Source organism: Ambystoma mexicanum, chromosome 13 (assembly GCF_040938575.1).
Source record: "Ambystoma mexicanum isolate Mex_15411 chromosome 13, UKY_AmexF1_1, whole genome shotgun sequence".
Classification (NCBI taxonomy): domain Eukaryota; kingdom Metazoa; phylum Chordata; class Amphibia; order Caudata; family Ambystomatidae; genus Ambystoma; species Ambystoma mexicanum.
The window spans coordinates 70,350,947-70,376,721 of NC_090938.1; the positions used below are offsets into that span (position 1 = coordinate 70,350,947).

Consider the following 25,775-nt stretch of genomic DNA (forward strand, 5'->3'; position numbering starts at 1 on the left):
CGCCCACTACCCATAAGTGGATGTGGCTTCGCCCAGAAGGGCTGTATTTTATATTTAATCTATTTCCCACCTTCCCATTCGCTTATTTTTTATTTTTTATTTTATTGTTTAAAGTGCGGACTTAGCTTGAGAACAGCGGAGCGCTGTGCTGAGTGTGGGTAGCCGGCATTTGGGCTGGCATCTTTTAACAGTAGCGCACTGTGAGATGAGGTCTGTGAGTCGGTGTGTGCGTCCATTGGAATTAGTCCTTGGTCAGGTGTTGTTGATGATGCAAGGATTTCAAAGATTTGCGAAATTGGAGAATTTGGGGGGACAATCCGAGCCAAAACCGGATCGAGTTTCAGAGAGTGGGTGCGTGAAAAGAGAAGGATTGTTTGTAGGTCCCCTCTTTGAGGAAGAGTTAGAATTCAAGCTGGTTGGTCAATTTGCAGCGCAAGGAGCGTGTGCCGCTAGATATGTGGCACTTAGCCGCCAGGCACGCTGGTGTGATACTCATGACTGCTGTGTAGATGATATATGCAGTCTTGAGCAGTATCCTGGCATGGCGTGGAAGCCAATGTAGTTCGCCTTGGACGAGGGTGATCCTCTTATTTTCCCCTCTCTCTAATTTTCTTTCCTCAAGCAGACTAAGGTTTGGATATCCCTAAATGTTGCACAGGTCACACCACAAACAATCCCAGGTGCTCAGAAACCACTATGGTAGTGAATTGGCAAAGTATAAAAGCATATTAACGTACCTTCGCTAAAAGCATTTTGGAAGATCTCCCACTCGCTGGTGCCCACAACAAAAGATGTGTTGTAATATCTTGGGAGGAAAGGTCTTGCTCATAGTCTTAAGAGACTCTATGTGTTGGGGACAGCAATTGCAGGGCAAGTGGGTGTGTCTGAGAGACTTACTTCCTCTGTAGCCATACTGGCACTACAGGTTTCTCTGAGCTAGCCCAACCAGAACCCTGCACTGGAACGTAAGAGCACGTGGGGTTCAAAATGTCTCCTCTGTAAACCTGGAGGATGGGATGTGTAATTTGATTTTGGGCTTTGTGTCGCGCGACCTCAGCTAGGAAGCAAGGCGCAGTACATGTTGAAGGCAACATATGGGGATGCAGGGGGTTAAAATATGTGGCACAGTAATGTTCTTGTGTTAGTAGTCATCATTTGCAAGAGTAGACGTGAGCAGAGTGATAGTGGCGGGTTAAAGCAGGCCCTGTCCCAGATCGGGCTGCAGTGGCAATGTTCGTTTAAAAACACTATACAACCCATGCAGGGACTCACAAAAGCCTGCCCTAGAGTAGATTTAACAGTATTCGAAACAAGTTATTGGCCCTAATTACAGGTAAGCTGGTCTGGAAAAGATTCCAGGAATAATGCCGGTACTACCTGCTCTTGCATGTTTTCCAGACTGGCTCACTCTGAATCTGCCGATAGGGGCAGTGAAATACCAGCAGGCCTGACCTGCCGGGAGTTCAGGCCCTTACCGGCAGAGAATTGCCCCTCTCACCGGCGCTGGTACTAGCGGTGCCAGTGATAGGGGCAAACCCATTCCATAGAGTCCTATGCGACTCCATGTAATGGGAATTTACAGCCGTTGCCGGCACTCGTAATATCCCGGCAACACCGGGATATCGGCCGTGAGTAATGATAGGGCGAGTTTGCCAGAAACCCGGCCGTGCTACCGGAAAACTCGTAATGAGGACCATTATCTGTATTTTTGACCTGCATATTCACGGTAATCATTAAAATCTAGGTATTTGGGAACTAGAAGAACACTATCAGCCACGTGTTCTTATTGGCCAGAAGCTGCCACGTGGCCTCAATTCCAAAGCAACAGACGTATGAAAAGTAGAACGAATTTGACATTGTGTGTTTGGTTCCTGGCTTTGCTTCTTTACTGCTGGTGTAAACTTGCAGCACTGCACAGGTGTGTATCGCCTATGTAATTCAGGAAGAAATTGTGCACGCTTAACACATGTATGATTTAATTGTATGACTGACTTACGGAAATACTTGCTGCCCGTTCTTGGGAGCTACTGCCCGACCCAAGTGATCCCAGAGGCTCTGTCCAAGCCCCATCCGGGTGAGGATTGCCTTTCTGAGGGAGATTACCATATTTTTTGAAGTAGGGTGGTTATTGGGAGGCTGGGATGGGGACTTAGTTGCCTAACATGTCTTATCGCTGCAGCTGGACTGGCAGAGGGTTATGCATGATGTCCCCCCTCTGGCATGGTGGCAGTGGTCACCCAGCGGCCCAGAGCTCAAAGGCCTTGGCAGCTCTGTATGTAACAACTATTACCGTCCAATTCAAAAGAATTACCGCATTGACACGTGATGGCTGAAAGAGTGAGTCTGGTCAGGGTCTAAACATTCACCACGCGGGAGGGCTGCAGAGCTTGGCAACAGGTGCATTGACCCACTAAGTCATAGCTCACTATCTTAGGTGAACAGTTTGTCACTATGAAGGTCTGTTGGTGTGATGGTGTCAAAAAAACAAGAGAGGAGAATAAGGTGCAGACAACCGAAGTAGCAACATTTGCGAGAAAAGGTGCAAGAAAAATAGGACGAGTGGCTGTCAGTGAAAGGGTGAGTGAGCAACATCAGATGCTAATCTGAGAGGCTACTATGTGGAATGCATAGCCGGTAAGATAGCTCAGTGAGTTAAGCACCCATGGTGACTCTGCACAACCTACAGTTACAGGTTTAAAGCCAGTAAGGGACGCCTTAGCCCTCTGTTCTTCTGCATCTGATTAAATGAGAACCCTACAGTTGGCTCATGATAAGTCATGTTATGGGTACCCAAAAGAAGTTATTTCATGTGTTGTTTTGGCTATGCCTTTAAGCAATAATGACACGTTCCAAGAGCTCAACAGCAGCAATGGCGGAAGCCAATTTCATAGGGCTGATGGCAAGGGCATCAAGCGCAGGCCACTGGTGTTTACCGCATGGTACAGCCAGCGGAAGGGGGCATTACTGATATCCTCTCGTCGGTAGAGTGAGTGGGACCCGGAACAGCTATTTGCTGCAATTCCAAGAGGTGGAGAAGCGGCACTAGCCCGGTAGCGCGAGGAGGAGTGGGGCGCCATCCCTTGGGCAATGGCCGCGTGGCATGCCCGTGTGAAGCCGACCACCATAACAAGGTGGCATTCAGCCTATAGTGGCGGTGGAGGAAAGGAGGAGGGCCTAGGTGAGAAGGAAGAGCAGTTTTTGGGGAATCACTTAAGATGACACATTTGCCGACAGTGAAAGGCTGAAGGGTGGTGGTGCAATAGATAGGTGTGCAGTTGCCATATTGGATGTGTGACTGTATAAAGATGGCACGGCTATGGGCATGAAGGTGGCGGGCAGTTAGAAGCGGGTGTGTGTAGAGGGGCCGTGAGTTCAGCAAACAGCCAGGAGGGAAGAGTGTTGAAATGGCTGCCGCAGCAACAGGTTCAGCCAACAGGATGGAAAGCGAGGAAAGGGAGCTAATTAGTCATAATTGAAGCCCCTACTCAGTTTTCCTTTTAGCCAAAGCACTGCAGAAGTCAGAGGAAACAAGCCTTTCAATGCATTGCTCAGAAGGCGCGCACCACCACCACCCGGAAGTGCCTCGGAGCCAACCCTGGCCATGAGTAATCATCTTTTCCTATGTGTGGGCAGGAGCCTTCCATGCCCCACCCCTCCCTTTCTTCCCTTAGCACAACAACATATAGACTCTCTAAGGTGAGAAAAGCAGCGTTGCCATGGTGAAGCAAAGCCTCCTCAACGCGCATTGTGCGGGGAGATCGTCTTCCCCCTGTCTCTACGACAACGGCGCGATGTCCCAGTGTTTGTTTCAAAGAACAGGCGGGCTCCAGCCAAGAATGACCTCTGAGCAGGCCCGCCGCTCTCCTGGTAAACACAGGCTCGCAGGCTTCCGGCTATCGATACTTCTCTCTGCCCCGCTGGGTTAGTGGGTCAGTTGGTAACATGATCTGCCCAGAAGCGTTGACTGTGACCTATAGAGCTCCCATGTACCCAAGACAGGGAGCGCGGCTTCTATCAACGAGAGGCCTAGATGGGCCATCTTTGAGCACCCCTCACATCAACATATGCGTGAAAATTAACTCATCTCTACCTCCAACCCACCAACACAGCCATACAGTAAACCTCCTCCTGCCTCCCCTCCCAAACACATTAAAACAGCCTCACACTGCCTCAAGCTAACTAGGGGTTCTATTAGGAGTTGAGATGGATCCCAGCAGTAAATCCGCCGGGATACCGCCCAATGCAATTAGCGTTACTGCAACTTGGTCCGGCGCTATTAGCCTCACATCACAAATTGTGGTGGCGGGGTAAGTCCCCATTTTTTTGAGTCCATGGACCTCAATGGGGTATTTTAGGCACAACAGCCACAGCAGTAATTGTGCCACGATACATGCACCAAAAATGAGCGGAAAAAATTCAGCACATTCGCCTTCAGCTCAGAGCTGGAGGTGAATGTTCCGACTTTCCCCCAAAACTCAGGATTGGGCGGAGTGGTAATGCAGCAGTAATATCAATACCACAGCATTTTTACCACTCTGCCCAACTCCTAATGAGGCCCTAGGACTTTATAGCACTTGCTCTGGCACAGTGGGCTGCTGCACAGCGGATGGTCCATAAGAAAAACTATGCAGAGAGGCATCACCCCCAAAGCATAAGGAGGGGCTGGCATTGAAGCCTTGCACGTACCTGTATAACATGTTTCATGGTAATCAACATCGCATGTATATAGGAAGGTGTGTGAGTGGGGAATGCCTCACTGCAGTGACCATTGTCTAGGACAAGTCTCCCCAAGGAGCAATGTAATGGAACATAAAGTGCTCTTCTATGTCACACTACTGACATTTCAGTGTCCCCGCTGCACATTACATTGCAAGAAAAGGGATGGTGTTGGCGGGAGAGAAGGGAAGGCAGATGCAAAAACTGTCTAATGCTTGCACCTGAGTTCTAAGTATGATTCAAAGTGAGTAGCGACAGAGGCACTTGAGTGTGTGCTTCATCAAGAAGCGAGAGCCCAAATCTGTCAGTGTAAGCCAGTGCTGCAAGGACTAGTTAGCTGCAAGGATTAGTAAGCTCCTGTGGCCACTGGTGGGGGTCGGGCACGCAGGAGGGGGGATAGGGCTAGACCATGGGTGCACAACATAATGCCCGCGGGCAAGTTGCGGCCCGCCATGGCATTTTGTCCGGCCCGCGAGGCACAAAGACTCTCCTATTGAAGGGCAGCCCGCAAGCAGCATCGGCCGCCCTCCATTAGGAAAGTCTTTGAAACATGTTTCTTCCGGGCAGGACAAACCACTGGCCCTCATTGGCTCAGGGCACACGCACCACGTAGCTCCCACGAGCCATGTAGTGCGTGTGTGCTGCACCAATGGAGGGCCAGCACTACGGCTGGCGTGGCCAGTAAGGCTTGATGCCAGAAGGCATTTCAGCCTTGCCACGCCCACGCCAGCCACAGTGCCAGAGACCTCGCCAGCGTTCCAGCTAGCCTGCCTTCCAGCACGTCCGGTAAGTGGTCTGTTTGTTTGTGTTTGTGTGTCGGGTCTGTTCTGCTGTTTGTGTGTATGTTTGTGTTGTGTTGAGATGCGGGGGTAGGTGTCGGGTGTGCACGAATGTTTGTTTTTGTATGTTTGTGTTGTGTATGTTGAGATGCGGGGGTGGGGGGTGTCGGGTGTGCATGAATGTTTGTTTTTGTATGTTTGTGCTGTGTATGTTGAGATGCGGGGGTGGGGGGTGACGGGTGTGCACAAATGTTTGTTTTGGAGTGTAAGTGCGGTGTATGTTGAGATGCAGGGTCTGTATGGGTGTATGCTTGAGAGTGTGTGTGCTGTGTTGGGGGGTGGGGGGTTCGGGTCTGTATGGGTGCATGTTTGAGAGTGTGTGCTGAGTTGGGGAGTGGGGGGTTTGGGTCTGTATGGGTGCATGGTTGAGTGTGTGCTGAGTTGGGGGTGGGGGGTTCGGGTCTGTATGGGTGCATGTTTAAGAGTGTGTGTGCTGAGTTGGGGGTGGGGGGGTTCAGGTCTGTATGGGTGCATGCCTGAGAGTGTGTGTGCTGAGTTGGGGGGTGGGGGGTTCGGGTCTGTATGGGTGCATGTTTGAGAGTGTGTGCTGAGTTGGGGGGTGGGGGGTTTGGGTCTGTATGGGTGCATGGTTGAGTGTGTGCTGAGTTGGGGGTGGGGGGTTCGGGTCTGTATAGGTGCATGTTTGAGAGTGTGTGCTGAGTTGGGGGGTGGGGGGTTTGGGTCTGTATGGGTGCATGGTTGAGTGTGTGCTGAGTTGGGGGTGGGGGTTCAGGTCTGTATGGGTGCATGTTTAAGAGTGTGTGTGCTGAGTTGGGGGTGGGGGGTTCAGGTCTGTATGGGTGCATGCTTGAGAGTGTGTGTGCTGAGTTGGGGGGTGGGGGGTTCGGGTCTGTATGGGTGCATGTTTGAGAGTGTGTGCTGAGTTGGGGTGGGGGGTTTGGGTCTGTATGGGTGCATGGTTGAGTGTGTGCTGAGTTGGGATGGGGGGTTCAGGTCTGTATGTGTGCATGCTTGAGAGATTGTGTGCTGAGTTGGGGGGTGGGGGTTTGGGTCTGTATGGGTGCATGCTTGAGAGTGTGGGCTGAGTTAGGGGGTGGGGGTTCGGGTCTGTATGGGTGCATGCTTGAGAGTGTGTGCTGAGTTAGGGGGTGGGGGGTTCGGGTCTGTCTGGATATTGGTTGGGGGTGGGAGCCATGGGGCATAGTGTTTGGTTGGGGGTGAGGGGGCCATGTGGCATAGTGTTTGGTTGGGGGTGGGGGTCAGGGGGCCTATTGTTTGCTTGAGGGGTGGGGCCATGGGGCATAGTGTTTGGTTGGGGATGGGAGCCATGGGGCATAGTGTTTGATTGGGGGTGAGGGGGCCATGGGGCATAGTGTTTGGTTGGGGGTGGGAGCCATGGGGCATAGTGTTTGGTTGGGGGTGAGGGGGCCATGGGGCATAGTGTTTGGTTGGGGGTGAGGGGGCCATGGGGCATAGTGTTTGGTTGGGGGTGAGGGACATGGGGCATAGTGTTTGGTGGGGGCTTTGGGGGCCATGGGGCATAGTGTTTGGTTGGAGAGTGTGTGCTGAGTTGAGGGGTGGGGGTTTTGGGTCTGTATGGGTGCATGGTTGAGTGTGTGCTGAGTTGGGGGTGGGGGGTTCGGGTCTGTATGGGTGCATGCTTGAGAGATTGTGTGCTGAGTTGGGGGGGTTGGGTCTGTATGGGTGCATGCTTGAGAGTGTGGGCTGAGTTAGGGGGTGGGGGTTCGGGTCGCTATGGGTGCATGCTTGAGAGTGTGTGCTGAGTTAGGGGGTGGGGGGTTCGGGTCTGTATGTGTATTGGTTGGGGGTGGGAGCCATGGGGCATAGTGTTTGCTTGAGGGGTGGGGGCCATGGGGCATAGTGTTTGGTTGGGGATGGGAGCCATGGGGCATAGTGTTTGGTTGGGGGTGAGGGGGCCATGGGGCATAGTGTTTGGTTGGGGGTGGGAGCCATCGGACATAGTGTTGCACTCCAAGAGTGAACCCAATAATAAAGCTAAAACAGGCACAGTTAGGAGATGTACATCCTTTACTTTTTGAGGAAACCTGACTCAACGAAGGCCATACTCCTCTTGGGCAACCCAAACAGCAAACTATAGCAGTCCAAAATAACAGAATGTCCAATCAAGGGTCAATAAAATACATATAATTTAATTAAACAGACGATATACAATAACTAAATAGAAATAAATTATAACAATGGAAAATGTGTAGTACAAAATGTAAGTTTGAAATGCAAATAAAAATTGTTACCCCTCAAAAACATATTCTTTTTCCATGTATTTAATAGAAATTGGGCGTTGAAAAAGCCTCCTCCCACGCCCCGCCTACCGCCCCGCCCACATTTACTTTTCGGCCCACTATAGCCATCATGTAAGGTACTTTCGGCCCTCTGTCAAAATCAGTTGTGCACCCCTGGGCTAGACAATTGAGAGGTGGCTTCACTCTCTTAATGCAGGGTGTATGTGGGCAGCTTGCTGGCATCTGCAAGGGTTGATTTTGAGAATATGGTAAGGTGGGGAAGAATATGAATTTGCTGATTGCGTCGGCTAGTGGGGGATGAGTGAGGAGTTAAATGAGAGAGAAACGTTTGATTCCAGTTTCATTGAGCCTGGTGTTTTTGAAGCATTAGCTGTTCATCTTTGTTAAATACTGTTGCGCTCATTCGTGTTTTGCCGGTATCCTGCCGGAATTACCGCCGGGATACCAGCCAAACTGCCTTAGCGTTTCTGCCACCGTATACCCTGGTATTACTGGGAGGCGGAAACGTCAGTAAGTGCCCATTCCATAGGACTCCATGGGATGGGATTGCCGGAATTACCGGCACTTGTAGTACTGGTGCTGGTGATTCTGGCAATTATTTGCTGGTAGGGGCCTGAACCGCTGGCAGGTCACAGGTAGTTCACTGCCCCTACCAGCAAAATTGTGTTTCCCCAGTGCAGAAAAATGTCGGTGCCAGAAATACTAACTTTTTCCCCAGCATTTTTTCCAGACCGGCGAAGTTATAATGAGGCGTCTTTGTGCTGTTGCATGGTTGTGAGTATACTGGTATGATTCCATTTAAATTGTGCAGGGGGGGTCGACCCAAAAGAGTCTCCTATCGGCCATATCTTGTAATTCTGGGCTGAAGTGTTGTGTGCTGGTTTACGGCATGTTTGTGTAACTGGGCATAGTATGTTCTGTGTTATCAGTGTTAGCAATATGGGCCTCATTACGAGTTCGGCGGTAGCCGTGCCTGCATTACAGGCACGGCTACCGCCGAACTCGCATCCGGCACTGGGTACTTACCGGCACATTACGAGTTGAATGGGCCGGTAATTGCCCATTCGCGGGTGCCGGTATTGCCGGGCTCCCGATCCCCATTATAACCCATAGGGCAGAGTGGGCATGAGGAGCATTGATGCACTGGCACCATTTATAAGGGTGCCGGTGCATCCATGTGTTTCCCTCGCAGGTGCCGCACAGGCTGCCAGATCAGACCTGGCGGGCTGTCAGGGTCCCGCAAGGGAAACTCGGAATAAGGCAGTATGGTATGGACGATGCCGGTGCCATACCGGCACCGTCCATACGTACCGACAGGGTCGTAATGAGGCCCAATGTCTGTTGGTTTAGTTTCTATTTTAATTATAATTAGGTGATACAACTGTGATGGGAGCATTTGTATCTGAAAGCCATTATGGAGCACCCACTTAGCTCCTTAATCAATTAAACACATTTTCTTGGTATCATTCTGAATAATCATCTGCATGCCTGTATCAAACAATGACTAGCAGCAGGTGACCTTGATCAGAGGTTCTAATGTTGTGTGTCATTTAAGTCTTGTAGTGCTGGGAGGTGTTGAGGAATACTAATGTGTGCTAGGAGACATGTGAAACAAATCTTTATTTGGAAAACATTCCGGCCACAGTTTAATTGAACTAGGAAAACCTCCTTAAATCATAGCGCACTGCAGGACCCTAGCATTTGCAAGCTCGGCAGGGCCACTTTTCAGTATAGGCTCCCCCTTCAGAAGGTAAGAACCACGGCCAATGAGAGAGTGTGATCTTGGACACATCCCTTTACCTCACTGTACCTTATCTGCCTGAAAGAGTGTGGACTTCTCAGTGACCATGTACCTCGGATGACACGTGCCGACATGCTGTCCCTTTTCAGAAATCTCACTCTGTCCTTGAAAGGCAGTCTCTCCAACCACCACTACCAGAAAGCTCTGCATGTTTTCCAGATGTCAAGTCTCGTACAAATAGATCCCGGGTCTCTAACATCTGGCGCTCCAGATGTGTTGGACTTCGACTACCATAATCCTTCACCATTGACTATCCTAGACAGTGCTGATGGGAGTTGTAGTCCAAAATATATGCAATAGAGGCACCGCCATGGGATCCAGCACTAACTAAGTGGTGTTTAATAATGACTAAACTTTTAGACAGTACAACAAAAATCCTTCTGTGACGATGACTGTGTGTGCCGTTTCCATGTTACTGTTCCAAAATCTCAAGGTTGACCTCAGTGCATTTTACGAAACTCATAAAGGACCATTTAAACATCAAAGGTCCAGTAGGGAAAATATAAAATCTTACATTTCAATGAAGAGTGTTGTAACTCCCAAAGATCTAAAACATTTTCAAAATGTCTTGATTTTTCAGCAATTGGGAAAGTTTTAGTATTTTCAACACATCACCCTAAAAAAGCCAACAAAAGATTTTTTACACTTTGGGCCTAATTTATAAAAGGATTAGCACTGTGCAAAGTGACTTTGTGCCGCAAACTTACTCTTTGCACAGCCCTGAATGGGTCTTTCCGATTAACAGATCAGACTTTGCGCTGGCCTCTCCCACTTATTGCTGTGCGGGAGTGCTTTGCGCAACACTGAACGCAACGCGCAGGAAGGGCCAGCACAAAGAACAAAATAGGGGGCTGAACAGGCAAAATCCTCCTTAAAATAGGAAAATGGGGAATAACCTGGGCGTGGGGAGGGAGGCACCGTGAAAACAACCAACATGCCCCATCAAGTGTTAAGTAAACTCTATTTACAGAGATCATCGCACTATCACTGTGAATCCAAAGGAGGACGGACACACCGCCACCCATCACAAAGCACAAAGCTCAATGAAGGCCCACGCATAAAATGTGCAATGCAACCCAAATGAGCATTCGATTGCCACAATGCTGTATCCGGCATTGCTAGCACTGGTCATACTATATGGAAGGAGGTGGAGGGCCAGAATATTCCATCTACGAACAACAATATTTGGGATGCCAGATGAGGAGGTGCATGCCAGATACCGCTTCTCTCCCCATGTCCACCTAAAACTGGTCAAGGAGTGGGAGAATGACCTGCTATCACCCACCTCTGGTCGAAGTGCTATCAGCCTTACACTTCCTGGCTACAGGATCATTCCTGCATACCACATTGTGGGGGTATATCACAGCCCGCACAATCAAGGTTCCTCCACCCGGTATTACGCTGCACCCTAGCACAGGTTCATGGTTACATTTACATGCCCCGCACACTGCAGGCAAGACAGAGAGTGTGCCAGGAATTCCATGCAGTTGCACACTTTCCCCGGTTCCTGGGAGCCATCAACTGCACCCATTTAGGCTGAGCACACATGTATCTCAACAGGAAACATTGGTATTCCATCAATGTGTAGGTCATCTGTGACGCAAACGGATAGATCATTCATGTGAATGCCAATTACCCAGGATGCACACATGATAGCTGCATTTATCTGCATTCCCCGATATACCAGGCCCTTATATCGGGAACCTTTGGAAACATCTTGCTTATGGGTGATTATCAACTATCAATAACACAAAAGACAGGTAACCCCTTTGTCGCTGACAGAGGGGAAGCTGCAAACAGTAATCACACAGTGGTCATGTCAAGCGGAACAGTAACAACTTAATACATGAGGAAAAACATACAAAAATGGAAGCGAGAACCCCAAACAGACACAACAGATCAACCCAAAACACACGTTTTAAAAAAAAAAAAAACATGAATCATTTTATTATTATCACAACAATGAATACAAAATATATATTAAATCTGCATGCGCCCATACTAAATATTGGCTTGTTTGTATAGGAGTAAAGTGCATCGCCATTAAAGTGCTTATCATACTCTTTTAAAGAGGAACCGTCTAAACGGTCCATGCCGCTCGCACAGCTGGAGCACCTGAAACCCATGATGAGTGAAGGGAATCACTCGAAATGGGGGACCGGAAGTCACAGGTGTGTCTGAGGAATACTGACTGAGAATCTCAGCAATATGAAATCTAACAGTAATAATATACACAACAGTTGACAGTGGGGTGCCAGTCGTCGACTACTCAAGAGTCAGAGCAACATGATGAACTCAAATAAGCCTGACAATAATTGTTAACGGTAGTTTCGACGGTATAGTGCATCTAGCTGTACTGCAGTTGATGCCCGTCTTCATCAGGACGGCGCACTCCCTTGAAGGTCGTTGCCACTACGTGTTTGATATGTGCAATTATATAACAGTTCTGAAGCTAGCAATAAATTGCTTAAAAACCAAAACCGGTGATTGAAACCTAGAAAACACACATAAAACAAACTACAAATTAAAAGAAGATCTGTGGGGGACTGTAATAGGAACTTCTTACATTATCAAAGTTCAGAGAGATTTCAAGGCAAATCAGCGAGAAATGTTAATTACCATTATCCCAACCAGTAGGGCTGGTCCCAAAAAACGGTGAATTAATCCAGGAGTTTATAGACGATGCCGGAAGCAGATCACACTGAATGAATCTGAAAAAGCGAGGAACAAGAACATTTAGTGAAAACTGGGAAAAGACTATCCCTAGATTTTCAAATTGTGAAGCAAAGAGAGGAACTGCCGATCACTGGGATGCCAGACAGACTAGGGCCGTGCCAGGTACAAGCCAGACAAAGAGAAACAAGCCAAATGTTGAAAGCTAACTCACCTAGTTAAGATAGCTGGACGAAGTAGGAACCTCACAACATTTGAGGCAATAAATGGTCATGGCTGGGTAGTTGGATCCAACCAGTAATTGGTGGTGGTCAAAAATCGTCAGCCTTGTTTTCACATAGCATACATTTTGATGGCTAAATGGCCACAGAAAACCAAGGAAAAAAGAAAAAAGGAAAAAAAGGAGGCATTTAGAAAATACCTGAAAGCATGTACATATCTTCAAAGACATTTCTGATTGTAAATGAATTGCCGCATAAATATCGGCAGAGAGAATTGGCCTCATGGCTGACATAATGTCTCTCCATATAATTAAAATGTAAGGATTACACAGCAATAGGCTTGGAGTCAAAAGGCATCCCTTAAATACTTATCAATTAATCAAGCTGATTTACTGGGCTCAAAATCTACCACAGATATCCAATCCAAGCATATTACAATTATTACACAGTTCTCAAGGGATTCGCCAACTTTGTTTAAATTGGTCTCCAAACATTGGCATCTTTGGCACTTAGACCCAGACCTAATGCCATATATTGCACAGAGACCTAAATTTACATTTACCAAGGCGAATACTCTGCATAATAGATTGAGTCCTTCTTTCTTTGAGCCATCAGATGTTTCAAGACATTCACCATGGTTGCAACTACCAGTGGGTTTTTTCAAATGTGGTAATTGCAATCAGTGCCAGTACGCTCACCCTAAATGTCAAGAGTTTGCTGATCAAAGTGGGACTAGATTTTTTATAAGGATTTTATCAACTGTAAAACCAAATTTGTGGTGTATGCAATCATTTGCGTTTGCAACAAATTATATATTGGGAGTACAATCAGGAAGTTGAGAGTCCACATTAGGGAACACCTTTCCAGTCTCAACAAAACTGGTATTAATTTACCTTTGGCATTACATTGGCAAATGCTACATCAACTAGCCAATAAATCTGATATACGATTGTTAGGACTGGCAAAAGCAACAAATAGTAAACGTGGAGGTAACATTTGTATGAAACTGAGGCAAGTAGAATGCACATTTATTTGTCACTTCAGATGCACCATCATGGGCCCAAATTCAGATCATGAAATGCATGTCTTTCTGTAAATCATCGTTTCGTAGATATCTGTTTATTCAACTGTGTCTGAAATATTCTTGATTAACTGTATTTCCAACTGTCATATTATTTTACAAGGATCTAATATCATCTAAGTACTCATTGATGCCTTGCCAGAAGAAGCAACCAGCCTAATGACAGCCATTTGTACCGTGTCCCTTATAGTTTTGTATATCCTATCTTTAATTATGGTATAATCTTGAATAATGGGTTTAATTTACCACTAAATGTTACCACTAGCCTTTGGGCTTCAGGACAGTCCACTTTATACCACTATTGTGTGAACATTTTTTGCTCTATAATTTTATGTTATCCTTGGTGTTAATGAATAACCCACTCGTGTTATGCCTATGGTAATGTATTTTTATTGTTAATCTTTGACCTTTTCAAACTCCATAATGCACTGTGGTAAGTTTTCTGTTTATTTCAAAATACACATTCCATGGCTTGCTATTCAGCAAGGGACTCTGACGTTTCAGTGCATCTCACTGCTTATCTAGGATCACGTTCTAATCCTTTGTCACCATACTATAGGTGGATGTATTCATGTGGCACGTGTTAACAAACACATGCCACATAACAAATTGCTCTGCAGCAAGCTTTAGTAATTACATGTCCGTTTTACTTCATGACTTTACTTCATGACTTACCTTCGATATTGATTTCACCATTTCATCTATGTTGTTTACACAACACAGTGACGTTTCTGTGCGGCGCAGGTGACGTTGCTCGCAAAGCGTGCACGTGACGTCACACGCACGACACATCCATCACATTGTAACGCGGCAAGCATTTTTATTTGGCATTCTGCTCAACACTTATCCCACGGCCTGAGCGCACATACTCTTTTGCAAATGGGGATCAGGCCCCTTGACTGAGGATAGCATCTATGCTTTACAGGGACACAACTATTTGTTGTCATCTATCTCACTGATAAGTTATACCTTTTATATCTGACAAGACCCAGCCCTTATCTTTGGCTTATGATCCTTTCTCAGATTTGCTACATCACCAATTTTCATATCTACTTATGACTTGATGGTAAATCGGTTTACCATACAATATAGGGTTCATTTCCTGTAGGTGAATATCCTTTACCACCATCCTATCAGCAACTAAACTAATTGATCATCACCTACTCTGGACACACGGTATGGCACAATCTCCCACATTCACATTCTGAACTTTGGTTACTTTATATTCACTGGCATAAAAGTTACCACTAAGCCTGATACATTATATAATGGTTTTTGTTTTTCTGCTTTTGAACATTGCTCTCATTTTCTTGAATCAACTACCATACATTGGTATGTTATTTTCTTTATTTCTCTTTAACTTTGGATGTATTGTTTTTTTGTTCCTAATACAATGTACAATTTGCTTTATGTTTTGCATCCTGTTCGGTTTCTTTTTGTAATTGATGGTATTTTTCTAACACAAATGTTTGTATTGTCATACTATAATATCGTCTATTCTTATATACAGCCTTGATAACGACCAGATAGGTCGAAACACGTGTCGGCTGTTTTTTGATCAGCTGCTCTATGATCAATAAAATTCTGCAATTGAGAAAAGGAATTTTGTTCATGATTGGACCTTTCAAAAGTCTCAGGATCTGCGCACTTGATCTACCTTCAGTTCACATTACCTTATTATTACTGTTAGATTGCATATTGCTGAGATTCTCAGTCAGTATTCCGCAGACACACCTGTGACCACCGGTTCCCCGTTTCGAGTGATTCCCTTCACTCATCCGGGGTTTCAGGTGCTCCAGCTGTGCGAGCGGCGTGGACCGCTTAGACGGTCCCTCTTTAAAAGGGTATGATAAGCACTGTAATGGCGATGCACTTTACTCCTATAAAAACAGGCCAATATTTAGTAAAGGCTCATGCAGATTTCATGTGTATTTTGTATTCATTGTTGTAATAATAATAAAATGATTAATGTTTTTTTTTAAAACCATGTTTGTTTTAGGTTGATCTGTTGTATCTGTTTGGGGTTCTCTCTTCCATTTTTGTCTGTTTTTCCTCATGTATTAAGTGGTTACTGTTCCGCTTGATATGACCACTGTGTGATTATTGAATATCAACTATCACGCACACACAAGCAGTCACATGACACATAGGAAGACAGGAAATTACAATACATGCAATAAATATTTACTCCTGTGCAGGGGACAATGCCTACCCGCTATCACTATTCCTGTTGACACCCATCGGGAATCCAGCCACCCCAGCTGAGGCACACTACAACGCAGCACACATAGCCACTAGGGGCATAATGGAGCGCACACATGGAGTGCTCGAGTCAAGCGTCTGCTCTCATAACCAATCAGTTGGCGCATTGCTATTTGCACCCCCTGTAGTATGCAAAATCATTATGGCATGCTGGGTGCTGCCTAATATTGCCACAGGTTGTGGTATAGCAGCGGAGCTTTGAGGCAGCATGGGCCCTCATCCACAGGCACCACCAATTCCCTTAGCAGGGCAAAGGGACAGGATATATGCAGCCAGGTAGTACAAACCTACTTTACATGAATTGCAACCCCTGTGGAACACACACATTAAAGCCACATTCCTGACACCCTTCATTGGTGCAATTGAGCTAATTTAGCCTGCCCATAACAACACCCTGAGAATGCGTGACTTGGATTGCCAAAAAGTGTGTACACCATGAAAAGTACAATTTCAACACATCGCCACTCATCACATAAAGTGCACAAACCACAACCACAGTAATTTCAAGTGGAAAAGAACGTTTCCATGCCACAGTCCCAAAATTTCAATAATATTAAAGCCAGCCCCAGGCATTATGTCTCCATACCATCTGCTTCTCTGAGTGGCATGCATCAATTGCAAAAAATGTCTCACCTGACTGCCATCATGATGACGCATCCCTCTGCACCATTGCTGCTGGTCCTGCCCACCTCCACTCACCACTGCCAAGTACATGCTCCTGCAATGGGAAAAATCGATGTCTGCTCACCCACACTCTCCTCATGTATGTCTCTGATACCCTTAATATGTCCCTTGTCCAATTATAGAGATGCACACCAAATCTCCCGGAAAACGATCTAGCCACTCACAAAATACACAAATATAAAGAAATGATGCAAAGTTACATACCCCTCGCCATCAACATTTCTTGATCACATCAAGGGAACACAGCAGCAACATGACTAGTGTTTCCTGTTTTAGTTTTTCTTTTACTACCAATGGTGTTTTTCCAGTGTTTAAAAATGTTTTCAGAATCTGTGTTTATTCATATTTGTTCATTTTCCCCTTTCAAGAGTTATCAGATAACTGTTTTTCCAATGTAAACACAGACACATTGGGCCTCATTACACGGTAGGCGCTAAGGGATTACCGGCACCGGTCAGGTCACAGGTGCCGGTAATCCCTTAGTGCCCTACTACGAGGTCCCTCAGCGGGTCCCGTCCTTAACGCCTGGTCAGACCAGGCGTTAAGGACGGGACCCACTGAGGGACTTCAGAGCTAATAACGGTACCGCAAATTGCGGTACCGTTATTAGCTCCTTCCCCATTCCCATTGAGCCCTATGGGATCGCTAATGGGAATGGGGAATGGTATTTGGAATGGGGACTTATCGGGTCCTCCAGGGTCGGAATGACCCGGTAAGTCCCCATACCGCCTTCCCGGACCTGGTAAGCGGTAAGGGAGTAGCCATGCTGCTAATAGCGGCATGGTTACCTCCTACCGTGTAATGAGGCCCATTATGTTTTGTTTTCACTGCATGCGTAAGTAGGTAATATCTCTCAGCGCAGGATGTTATGAACACTCTCATGCTAACATGGTTGTTCCTGTGTATGAGCCACATGACCCACCTGGTTACATTTGTGTTGGGTGACTGATTTGGTAAGCGCTTTATAGCAGTGATGAGGGGTGTGTATGTGTGTGTGTGTGTGTGTATGTGATCTGGATAGATAGAGCTCCCTTGCGTCACTCAGTGTGGTCATTTGTGGCCCCATAACGAAAATCCAAAGCTGCCACCCATTAATGTATTTACAGTAAGTGAACACATCTTAAAGTGACATTTACACATTTGGTTCAATTGACCTTCCCCTAGAACAGGGGTCTTCAACCTGCAGCTCTCTAGATGTTTTGGACTATGACTCCCATGATCCCTCACCACTGACTATGCTGGGTAGGACTATTGGCATTTGTAGTACACAGCATTAGGAGAGCCAAACATTGCAGACCCCTGCCTTATCAGAAAGTGTACAAGACACATTAACATGTGGCTTTCAAAAAGGAAGGAGGTGAATTTTCAATAACTATGCTGGCGAAGTATAAAAGGAGCTCCCCTTTTAAACCCAACAATTTCAGTGTGGAGAGTTGGCATCAAGGATAAGGAGAATGGACATGTAGAGCAGACAGGACAGGGCTACAAGTAAATCCTTGGAGGTAGAACACCAGATCATATGATCGGAGATCATGGGAGACCCTAGACTTGGCTCAGAACCATGAGCCATAGGATAGGCAGGAGCAGAAATCAAGGAATTCCCCTGCTCGCGAAGCATCTTTCCAAGGAGCAGAACAAGGACATACTCTGGATCAGGGCCAGAGACAGCACTGTGAACTAATTGAGATAAAGGGTAAGCACTGAATAAGTGACAACAAAACGTGTGGATGGAGTCAGGCTGGCACTGACTATGGTTGGGCAAAATGGGAGTGTTGTGTTTGACCTTTGAGAAGCGCACGGTGAGGCTGGGGACAGGAAACCGAGTGTCGCCCTTGCACCCCCCACATACAGCACTATGAAACGCAAAGCCCCCCGCACTGATACTGCCAGTATTTTGCTGGGCGCTGTGTATTCCAGGACGTGCCCTGCTGGTAGGAGACTGTAAATGCAAGGAGACAGCAAAGTGCAGCAACCCCTCACGTCAGTGAAGAGACACAGATGAGTGATAGGAAACGCAGGTAAAATATGCTTTCTCGAATCTGAGCTCCTGCAGACAAGACTCACTCTTCTGCCAGCTCCGACCTGCTCAAATGAAAACGAAATAAAAGAGCATACTGAAGGACTTGGCTGCAATGGCTCATCGCAATGTGTCTGTCTATGAAGCTGGACATTACAGACCAACAGAGTTTCGAATCCTGCTCCCGAGGGCAATTAATTAATTAAAATACTGGACTTTATAGGAGCCCCCTGAAGAAGGAAACAACAATCCCACGGGTCAATTACCAGAATTTACCAAACATCGGAAACCCTACACATGACACGTGAGGAAGACATTTAGGCCTCCCACACCCGCACCTCACCAGCAATGCACTGCATGCGTTATCATCATCCACATGCATACTTGTCATCTGGATCATCCCCTTAATGCGCATTGTGAGAGTCAGGTGAGTTGCATGCCCACACACCCGCACCTCACCAGCAATGCACTGCATGCTTTATCATCATCCACATGCATACTTGTCATCTGGATCATCCCCTTAATGCGCATTGTGAGAGTCAGGTGTGTTGCATGCCCACACACCCGCACCTCACCAGCAATGCACTGCATGCTTTATCATCATCCACATGCATACTTGTCATCTGGATCATCCCCTTAATGCGCATTGTGAGAGTCAGGTGTGTTGCATGCCCACACACCCGCACCTCACCAGCAATGCACTGCATGCTTTATCATCATCCACATGCATACTTGTCATCTGGATCATCCCCTTAATGCGCATTGTGAGAGTCAGGTGTGTTGCATGCCCACACACCCGCACCTCACCAGCAATGCACTGCATGCTTTATCATCATCCACATGCATACTTGTCATCTGGATCATCCCCTTAATGCGCATTGTGAGAGTCAGGTGTGTTGCATGCCCACACCCGCACCTCACCAGCAATGCACTGCATGCTTTATCATCATCCACATGCATACTTGTCATCTGGATCATCCCCTTAATGCGCATTGTGAGAGTCAGGTGTGTTGCATGCCCACACCCGCACCTAACCAGCAATGCACTGCATGCTTTATCATCATCCACATGCATACTTGTCATCTGGATCATCCCCTTAATGCGCATTGTGAGAGTCAGGTGTGTTGCATGCCCACACACCCGCACCTCACCAGCAATGCACTGCATGCTTTATCATCATCCACATGCATACTTGTCATCTGGATCATCCCCTTAATGCGCATTGTGAGAGTCAGGTGTGTTGCATGCCCACACACCCGCACCTCACCAGCAATGCACTGCATGCTTTATCATCATCCACATGCATACTTGTCATCTGGATCATCCCCTTAATGCGCATTGTGAGAGTCAGGTGTGTTGCATGCCCACACACCCGCACCTCACCAGCAATGCACTGCATGCTTTATCATCATCCACATGCATACTTGTCATCTGGATCATCCCCTTAATGCGCATTGTGAGAGTCAGGTGTGTTGCATGCCCACACACCCGCACCTCACCAGCAATGCACTGCATGCTTTATCATCATCCACATGCATACTTGTCATCTGGATCATCCCCTTAATGCGCATTGTGAGAGTCAGGTGTGTTGCATGCCCACACACCCGCACCTCACCAGCAATGCACTGCATGCTTTATCATCATCCACATGCATACTTGTCATCTGGATCATCCCCTTAATGCGCATTGTGAGAGTCAGGTGTGTTGCATGCCCACACCCGCACCTCACCAGCAATGCACTGCATGCTTTATCATCATCCACATGCATACTTGTCATCTGGATCATCCCCTTAATGCGCATTGTGAGAGTCAGGTGTGTTGCATGCCCACACCCGCACCTAACCAGCAATGCACTGCATGCTTTATCATCATCCACATGCATACTTGTCATCTGGATCATCCCCTTAATGCGCATTGTGAGAGTCAGGTGTGTTGCATGCCCATGCTTCATGGACAGGGGTGGACTGTGAACCAAAAGAGGCCCTGGAAATAATTCTCAAAGTGGCCTCCTTTCACACTTTTCCCACAAGGCCAACCCTATGGAAAAATGTGGAAATACCCCCACAAAAGAGGGCTGGGGTCCAGAGGCCTACAGGGAAATGCCCACAGTCCCCTATTGGCCAGTCCACTTCTGATAATGGAGTGGCCTGATCATGGAGTGGCTATTTGACATGACAAATGTCATCAGATGACATGCAAGGCTGACATGACAGCAGTGTAAATGTAATTCCCCACCAAAAAGAAGCCAGTGCATCACCAAACGCATCTGCACAGGAACATCCCCAGGAGACTCACTGCAAGCAGCAAGTTGTGCAGGTGCAACCAGTAACACAAAGCACATGCATGGCTGATCAAGGAGAAACACACATCGGCAATCATGAACGAAATCTCACATCTTCAGTGACAGTGACTATCACCTTAATCATCACCATATGTAATTATAAATCATCAACCCTAAGTGTGCCTCATCATGCCACTATTGGGATGCATATGTGACCAGCCATGCTAATGCATGACAGTGCAAAACCGAACCTGGTGCTACAGCTGTTGTTCAGTGAATCCCTCACCACCTCCACCGGACACGGGGCCTCCGCATTGGTGCCAGGAGAGTCCGTGTCCAGCAGTGGAAATGGGGACTAGGGTAGAAATAGCCTGATCGGGGTGTCCTCTCAGGGAGTGTGTGCATGGGATGAGGCAAGATACCCGAAATGGCATTGGACATTTGTTTGTACCAGCTAAATCAGTCTGGCAAACAGACTGCACATATACACATCAATGTATAATGGAATGTTCACCTGTATGTGGGAGGCTCTAGCAGTCCACAATACCATGTCAGTGAACTGCACTGAGCATGGCCATGTGTCCAGTCCCCCAGCTCAGAAATGTGCCCAGTGCCATGAGCAGGTGACTCACTGCCCTCGAAAGCACAATGGCCCTGACATGAGGACTAAAGAAAAAACAGTCCACCTTGGACGGGGAAAGAAATTAAAGGAAAATAATCCATACTCCCCCCACTGGCTCATGGATACCGGAGTGCCGGAAGACGGGGTGAGGGTGCCAAGAGGATAGGTGTGTGGAGACTTGGCCAATGGCATTATCGGCATGGTTCAGTTGGAACCCCCATCTTGCGGTGGATCGTGAGATGGTGCATTCTGGCCACGCAATGCCAAAGCCTGGTCCTCATTAGCTATTGCCGTAGTTAGCGGGATGCCCGCAAGAGGGCTCCATTTGCAACAAGGTCCTGATGATTGGTATCGCGAGTGGTAAAAAGAGTCCTCATGAATGGTGACCCTTGACATCTTCAACTGCATGCTGAGAGTTTCCGGCAAGGCAGACATCTCCTGACGGTGGAAGGCCATTGAGGCCAACAACTCCTCATGTAGAGATTGACTCCGGATATCCATGTCTTGACAGCGGAATTCCATTAAGGCCAACATCTCCTCATGCAGAGATTGTTTTAAGGAATCCCTGTCTGCACGACAGAATTCGTTTGAGGCAACATCTCCACATGCAGAGTTTGCCTCAAGGAATCTGTGTCTTGAGGGTGACTTGCCCTTGAAGGCAACAGCTCTGTAAGCAGGGTTTGCCCCGAGGTGGCCATCTCTTGCTACAGGATGTCCCTTGGGACGTAAAACTCATCATGCAGGGATTTCCTCAAGATTGAACCGTCCTCACAAGTCGCCTGGCTCTGTTGTCATATGTTCTCTCTCATCTCTCTCCTCTCCTACCACAAGAGGCATAGTTTGTCAGTGACTATGGCATTGGAGGAAATGACAGTTCCACCAGGCGATTGCAAGACATCGCCCAATTGGGAACTTGAATGCAGAAAATCCTCCTCCCACTCCAAGTGTCGGGCAGGCATACAGCCACCACGTGTGTGTGGGCTAGAAAGCCAAGATGCAGGGACAGTGAGTGCACTGTCATAGGCTTGTGGTCTACAACCCTACCATGGACATCAGCCTCCACTGCTGATGCCATGATGATAGGGGGCAAACCTGCAGGCACAGAAGCCACCATTGAAGCAGGCCTCTCCACTGCCAGGCCCAGGGTCTCCTGGCTCTCCGCCTTGGACTCAGCAGCCTCAATGAACTCAAGGAGCTCTGTGACATCCGCACTACACAGTGGTGGACCCTCCACCATGTCCCTCAGTATGCCTTCTACATCTGTTTCGGCAGTATCATCGCAAGACGAGTCAGCAGGCCTGCTGATGATGGCCTGCATATGGAAGGGATTCTCACCAGGCACAGCACCCAGGACTGCACTGATGGATGGCTGTGCCTCAGCTGCCTCTTCCTCCTCATCTGCTGCGTCCTCAACTGCATAAAGTCAGACAAAAATATTCAGAGGCCTACCTGCCGAGCTGAACATGCATATATGAATTAAATGCAACAGACACAATAGGGCCAGCCACACGAACATCAGACATTGAAACTGAGCATTCAGACATGTAGAAGGAACAGGTGACTAACAGAAAATGTGCTGTGCAATCATGTTGGTGCATATTAGGTCCTGCATCAAGCCACAGATGGGAGGATACAGCAATCATACATACACACATACACGTATGAGAGTGTGAGGTCAATAAGTAGACAGATGGAGTTCGGTGCTAAATTGCTGATCCCCACCATCACTGCATCTATGCCTACTTGCAACATGTGGAAATATCACGTTTTCTCATGCTGACAAAACCTCCATGCAGCAAATTGTGCAGCCAAAATCCCCATCACCCGCTCCGCCAGATTGGCCACGGCCAGATTTTATGGTTACGCACGCTCACATGCATCTCGACCATGCGTGAGGAGAGTGCAACATGGATATGGCCAGTGTGCATTTGCATGACCACTGAATCATTGACACTCAAAAGTGTGGAATGAACATCACTCGTCCAACATCTATTTGATAACCACAGCATCTTCTGACTGGAACACGCCCTCACATGACTTCTCACTGACATTGTTGCTCATCAATGTTCACTGGCCACCAGGGCCAGTGTATGGATGACTCTGCACATTGTTATTCCATGTGTGTTACAATTAGTGTTTACAATGCACTATCCGCAAGCATGACACTGTGAGTGTGTCCAATGGCATGTTTCTTGCAGGCCAATACCACAAATAGCGAAGACTCCAAAGATAAATGCATACATTAGTGTGTGCCGTAAAATCAATGCGCAAACATGGTTCAAGCATCCACCTTTCAGGTTTCACAACATGCAGTGGAAGTGTACATGTATGCATTACTGTCGAAAGTGTGGTTGGGTCAAAAGGACCAGGACCAACTGTACTACAACATGTGATCGCCTATCATTTATGTTTTCAGGAACACATTCATATCATGCACGCATGGCACTCACCTGATTTGGCTGCATAGGTGTCCATGCCTCCCATGCCAGCCACCTGCTCACTGCTGATGAGGCCACTGGCGTCCTCCTCAAATGGAGTCAGCTCATCCACATGTGGTGATCCACCTCCAGTAGCCTGGGCAGAGGCCAAATTGCTGCCGAGCTTCTCCTTCGTCTGCCTCATGAGGTCACCCATGTTCTTGTGGATCTCTTCCGCTGTGCGTCTCTCCACACCACAGGCATTGATGAGATATGGTACCTCCTGCCACATCCTCCACTATTGGGTCCCAGGAAGAGTACTGCCAGTCCAATGGTACAGGTAAACACGCTGTTGGTTGGTGTAATAAGTGAGGATTGTTAGCTCCTCAGTTGTGAAGCGCTTCTTCCTCGGTGACCCCTTCCCCTTCAGCTGTCCCTCTTTGTGGGGTGCTGTCTGGCCCTCTTACCTCTAGTGGATCTTGCTGGTACTGGGGCATGTGCAGGCTCACAACCACGTTTAGCAGGTGGCCCCTTCTTCTGCCTCGTCCCCATCCTGGTCCTCTCTGTGGAGCCTCCTCACTCATGGTGAGAGCCACATTCATGGCAAGGTACACCCAAATCTCACTGCCTCCAAATCCACATGGTACCCTCTAAACTACACTGCCTCCGAGCATGGCAGGAAATCCGTGTGGTATCCCCTATATATCGCTGCTTCAAATCTGCATAGTATCCCCTAAGTATCCCTGTCTCAATATCCGTGTGGTACCCTCTAAGACTCTGATTCATGGAACTATTTATGTGTAAAACAGTGGTTTCATCAAACAGGAATTTGCAGCAGAATGTCACGTTGCAGTAGGCATCTCAGCAGTAGAGGGACAGGGTGGTGGTGACGCTACCATATAGGGTCCCCAAGGCTGGAGTCCTCACTGGAGGTGCCTCGGTTGGTGGAGGAGGAGAAGGAGGAGGAGGCCATTGCAGGCCTGCCCATGGTGTCAGGTGCGGGTACTGTAGGGGATGGACAGGCTGCCCACCTTGCCCTGAGACAGCAGGCTCTGCAGTCCAACATGGAGGGGTCAGCACCCCTCCTATCCCAGGGCCATCTGCAGCAGCACAACCTGCCTTCACTGATGCCTCCACCCAGACAGTGCTCGCACCTCCGGGAGATATGACCATCCGGGATACAGTTCTGCCACTGCTGATGGGTGGCTTGAGCCGGCAAGTGTTTACCCATGATGCTGTGCAAGCAACTCATTAGCTTCTCATAGAGCATCACAGGCAGATGGGCCGCCTCTTGTGTCAACTGGCAATAGTACTGCTTTCAGTGGCCTCTGTGGACAGGCCACTGCAATGGCCCCTCATCCTCCTCATCATCTGTGCCCCAGTCAACTTCAACCGAGGCCTCCAAGCCAGCTACTACCATGTCCATCTTTGCCCCTGTCCCGCCATTGGCCAGTCTGGATGTGCCTGTGTCCCTGGTGGAGGTGGAAGTCCATACCAGGGCAGATGAGGTGAGCAATGAGCCTGCCGATAAACATACAGGTGAACATACTGTGAAGGGACACCAGGCCCTTGATGGCAGTACTCCGCCAAAGCAGTCCGTCACCCAGTCAGGGGGAGTACCTGCACTGCAGACACATTGCCAGGCAGCAGGAGATGTTGTCAGTGAGGAGGACATTCCTGGATGGCATTGGGAGCAGGAGGAGGCAAGGAGGCCCACACATGGTGCAGGTGAGCAGGAGGCATGACAGTGCATACAGGCACTGGTGTCACCACAGATGTGATTTGTGAGGCAGCAGGCACACAAGATGGCAATTGCCGTGGACATGGCCGAGTTTGGGGAGAGGTTGGCGAGGACACATGCCGCCATCTTCGAGGATTATTGCAGGGCCGTGTTGGACATTGAGTCATGGATGAGGGA

General features: G+C 47.9%; 1 protein-coding gene across 5 annotated transcripts in view; it reads left to right on the plus strand.

Moving 5' to 3' along the window:
• Nucleotides 1-25,775, plus strand: part of CAMK1G (calcium/calmodulin dependent protein kinase IG) — a 186,198-nt gene that overhangs the window by 96,133 nt on the left and 64,290 nt on the right. The window lies entirely within an intron of this gene.